Source organism: Terrapene carolina, unplaced genomic scaffold (genome assembly GCF_002925995.2).
Source record: "Terrapene carolina triunguis isolate 2854851 unplaced genomic scaffold, T_m_triunguis-2.0 Scaffold926, whole genome shotgun sequence".
NCBI classification, from domain to species: domain Eukaryota; kingdom Metazoa; phylum Chordata; order Testudines; family Emydidae; genus Terrapene; species Terrapene triunguis.
Genome location: NW_020665277.1, coordinates 5,535,093 through 5,539,414, shown reverse-complemented (window position 1 = coordinate 5,539,414; position 4,322 = coordinate 5,535,093). Strand labels below are relative to the sequence as shown.

At 49.1% G+C, this 4,322-nt stretch overlaps 1 protein-coding gene across 1 annotated transcript in view; it reads left to right on the top strand.

Annotated features, from left to right (window-relative positions):
* Positions 1-3,123: 3,123 nt before the first annotated feature.
* The window catches only part of SLC43A1 (solute carrier family 43 member 1), a 15,602-nt gene continuing 14,403 nt past the window's right edge, over positions 3,124-4,322 (top strand). The window contains exon 1 of the mRNA XM_029913777.1: positions 3,124-3,286. The gene's annotated coding sequence lies outside the window, so the exon portion shown is untranslated. The remainder of the gene's footprint in view (positions 3,287-4,322) is intronic.

Sequence of the window (4,322 nt, the reverse complement as noted above, 5' to 3'; positions counted from 1 at the left end):
AAACCCCCTAGCTGGGAAGGTGGGGTTAGGAGCTGGCTGTGGGAAGGAGTCGAGGCTCTCACCTGGGAACTGACCCCGGAGGTCAGACTGAGACAGAGCCTGAACAGAGGTGTTCACCGCAGTTTGGCTGGGCTCTGGGCGGAGCAGGACGGACTTGGGCCGTGCTTTAACCTTCATTTCTCTGTGCTCACCTACGGCCCTCCTGTGCTGTGTAACAGCTGTCAAAACCCGGCTGTTTTGACAACACTGAGTATCACCACACATACGTAATGAGGGGCATTAAGAGCAGACAAGTCTGTGCCGGGAGTCTGTCCCAGCTGGGCTCACTGAACTGAGCTCACAGGGTGGGGCAGGAGGATCAGTCACAGGAGGCGGTGAGGCCTGATGGCCTTCCCTTAAGGAAGAGTGAGACCCTTTGGGGGTCTGGCACACTAAAGGGTTCCTTCAAGAGACTGTTCCAAAGCTGGGGGTGCAGCACCGATCCTGTGGATCCACATCACACAGGGACAGACACACACCATGCACAACCACACATGCAACCACACACCATGCGGTGTCACACACAACCACAGATACCCCATGCACCCACACAGGGACAGACACACACCTTGCACAGCCACATACATGCTACCACAACCACACCAGGCACAGCTGCACATGCACAACCTCACACACAAAGCCACATATGCATGTTTACACACAAACACCATGTACAACCACCCACGGTGCACAACCACACATATACCCACTCTCCATGCACAACCATACGTACACACACACAATCACACGCACAGCTATACACACACATGAATGTGCACATGCAGCACAACCACACAGGCCGGCCAGGGGAGGGGGCACCTGTGGGTGGCACCCGGGGAGTTAAAGGTTGAGCTGTAGGTTGTGTTTGCGCAGCTGGACTCATCACAGCAGCTAAAGGCTGGTCAGTGGCCAATGAGAAACTGGGAGGGGGGAGGGCTCCAACTGCACCGGGGGCTGTGGGAGACATAAAGGGAAGGGTGAGACCCCCCCCCCCCAGTGTGATCCTGGCGCTTCTCAAGGGCAACCCACACTGGTGAGATCTGCCTGCTCCCAGTATATGCTCCAGCCAACCTGGTCTTTTCCTCTGTTCTCCCTGCCCCACTTTCTTCTCTTCTCTTCTGTCCCATTTGGAAATCTCCACTCTGTTCTTCCCCACATCCTTCTCCCTCTGCTCTCTCCCAGCCTCTCTCCTCTAACCACTCCTTCCTTCTCTCACTCCTTTTTCCAGTTCATTCTTTCCTTTCCATCACTCTTTCATTCTTTTCTTCTTTCTTTCTTTCTCCTTTTAATTTGTTCTTTCTTTCCTTCTCTAATGCATTCTTTTATTTCTATAGTTCATTCTTTAATTCTTTTTCTCATTCATGTCTTTTTCCTTTGTTTTCTTTCCTTAATCCTTCTTTCTTTCATTTATTCCATCTTTCACTTGTTCTTTCTTTCCTTCTTTAATTCCTTTTCTGTTTTGCTCATTCTTTATTTCATTCTTTTTTACTTGTTCATTCTTTCCTTCTTTAGTTCTTTCCTTCATTCTTTTGTTTTTTTCTAACTTTTTTTCATTCATTTTTCTTTCCTTCTTTAGTTCATTCTGTATTTTGTTTCTTCCGTCTTTTGTTCATTCTTTAATTCTTTCACAAGAGCGTAAGAATGGGCAGACTTGGTCAAACCAATGGCCCATCTAGCTCGGTGTCCTGTTGTCCAACAGTATTCAGTGCTTCAGAGGAAATGAACAGAACAGGGCAATTATCAAGTGATCCATCCCCTGTCGTCCAGTCCCAGCTTCTGGCAGTTGGAGATCTAGGGACATCCACAGCTTGGGGTTGAACCCTTGACCATCTTGGCCAATAGCCATTGATGGGCCTATCCTCCATGAACTTACCTAATTCTTTTTTGAACCCAGTTGTAGTTTTGGCCTTTATAACATCACCGGGCAACGACTTCCACAGGTTGACTGTGCATTGTGTGAAAAAATACTTCCTTTCATTAGGTGACCCCTGGTTCTCATGTTATGCGAACACTTCCTTATTCACTTTCTCCACATCAGTCCTGATACTATAGACCTCTATCATGTCCCAGTCTTTTTAAGCTGAACAGTCCCAGTCTTTTTAATCTCTCCCCATATGGAAGCTGTTCCATACCCCTAATAATTTTTGTTGCCCTTCTCTGTACCTTTTCCAATTCTAATGAATCTTTTTTGAGATGGGGCGACCAGAGCTGCATGCAGTATTCAAGGTGTGGCCGTGCCATGGATTTACATAGCGGCATTATGATATTTTCTGTCTTATTATCTATCCCTTTCCTAACGGTTCCTAACACTGTTCGCTTTTTTGACTGCCAGTTCACATGGAGCAGATATTTTCAGAGAACTACCATGATGACTCCAAGGTCTTCCTCGAGTGGTAACAACTTATTTAGACCCCATCATTTTGTATGTAGAGTTGAGATTATGTTTTCCAATGTGCATTATTTTGCATTTATCAACACTGAATTTCCTCCAATTCATTTTTTGCTTGTTTTTTCTTGAATTCATTCTTTTTCACTCATTCTTTCCTTCTTTAGTTTGTTCTTTCATTTCTTCTCTTTCTTTGTAATTCTTTTGCTCATTCTGTGTTTCCTCCTTCAATTTGTTCTTTGTTGCTGGTTCTTTCTTTAATTCAGTTTTTCACTCATACATTCTTTCCTTCTTCAGTTCGTTCTTTCTTTCATTCTTTTTGTAACTCACTCTCTTTCCTTCTTTAGTTTGTTCTTTCATTTCTTCCGTCTTTCATTCCTTCTTTAAATCTTTCACTGATTCTTTAGTTCCTCCTTCAATTCACTTTTTGCCTGTTCTTTTTTTTAATTTGGTCTTTCTTTAATTCACTCTTTCTTTGCTCATTCATTCTTTCAGTCTTTCTTTAACTTGTTCATTCGTTTATTCATTCTTCAATTCCCTCTTTATTTTGTTCTTTGCCTCTTTAGCCCCTTCATATTTCCTTATTCTTCATATCCCTCTCCTGGCTCTCTCTCTCTCGCACATACATTCAGAGTTGATGCCCTTATAAAGCAGACCACACATGCTCTTTTCACTTCCTGCACTGCACACACAAGCGCTCTTCAACTCCCGCTCAGCCGTTTGTAACCCCAGCTGTTGGCAAACAGCAGGCAAAAAAAACAAACTGCTTAGCCAGTGGCTTGAGGCAGAGGGAGAGTTTGCTCGATCCCTCCTTGCCTCCGGATCACCGAGCCCCCGGCCCCGACCCCTTTCACCTGGAGGGTAAGTTTGGGGGAGAGCTGCCAAGGGGGAGCGGTGGCTGGGGACGGGGCCAGCTGGGCCAAGGGGACTGGAGTGTGTCACATATGTGTGACTGGGGCAAAGCGATCGTTGTGCAGCCCACGTGGCAGGGCAGCCAGGCCAGGCGCAGCCCAGCCCTGTATTGATTCTGGGCTATTTTTGGGGAGGGTTAGGGCCCTGTGGCTGGCTGTGCTGGAACAGGAAGAGAAGGTGAGGGGGAGTCGCGGAGGCTGCTGGGTGGGGGGAGGCCATGCTGGAGAGTGGGCTTGAGTGGATTACGGAGCTGGGACGTTGGAGGGATGGGGGCACTGGAGGGGAGACCCCTGCGATGGGGGTACCCCAGAGTGCTGTCAGCTGTCAGAGAAGCCTGACATGATAATCCTGGCAGCTGGAGCCCAGCACCTCCACTCCCGCCAGGGGGTCGTGGGACAGCCCAGGGGCAGGGCAAGCCCCTCGGGGCTGATCTTCCCCCAGGGCACAAATCTTTGGCTGGACCATCCCCCTGTGAGGGAGCAGTGGTGCCCCTGGCCCTTCCCCTGGGGGGGCTATTCCCTTTTGAAGCCATTTTCCCACCTAAATTCCTCTTTCTTAACGTTTTCTCATCCCACCTTTGGAGATTTGCAAACTCAACAGAGCCCCAAACATTTTATCTCCCCTTGGAAATGAGCCCCGTGTAGGATCAGCCCCAGGCCAAGGGCAAGCCTGGGCGGGATGGTGTGGTTTCCAGCCCCATGTCGCTCCGGCCTCTTCACTCCAGCTTCCAAACTTGTGTCTCATTTCAGGGAGCGCTGCCCCACTCCCCCACCTTGCTGTCCTTCACAGTCTCTGCCCCCAGCCCCGGCGGGGGGGGGAGGGGGGGCCTGGCTCTGGGATCGGGTTGCTCCGGCTGGATTGGCTGTCGCTTTCCTCAGTGCTTAATTTGTGCCAGAGCTCAATTTCCCCCAGTGCTTAATTTGTGCCCTGGCACCTTCGGGCTTGGCAGTTCATGGCCCCCGCATCGCTGGGCTTGGCAGATCAT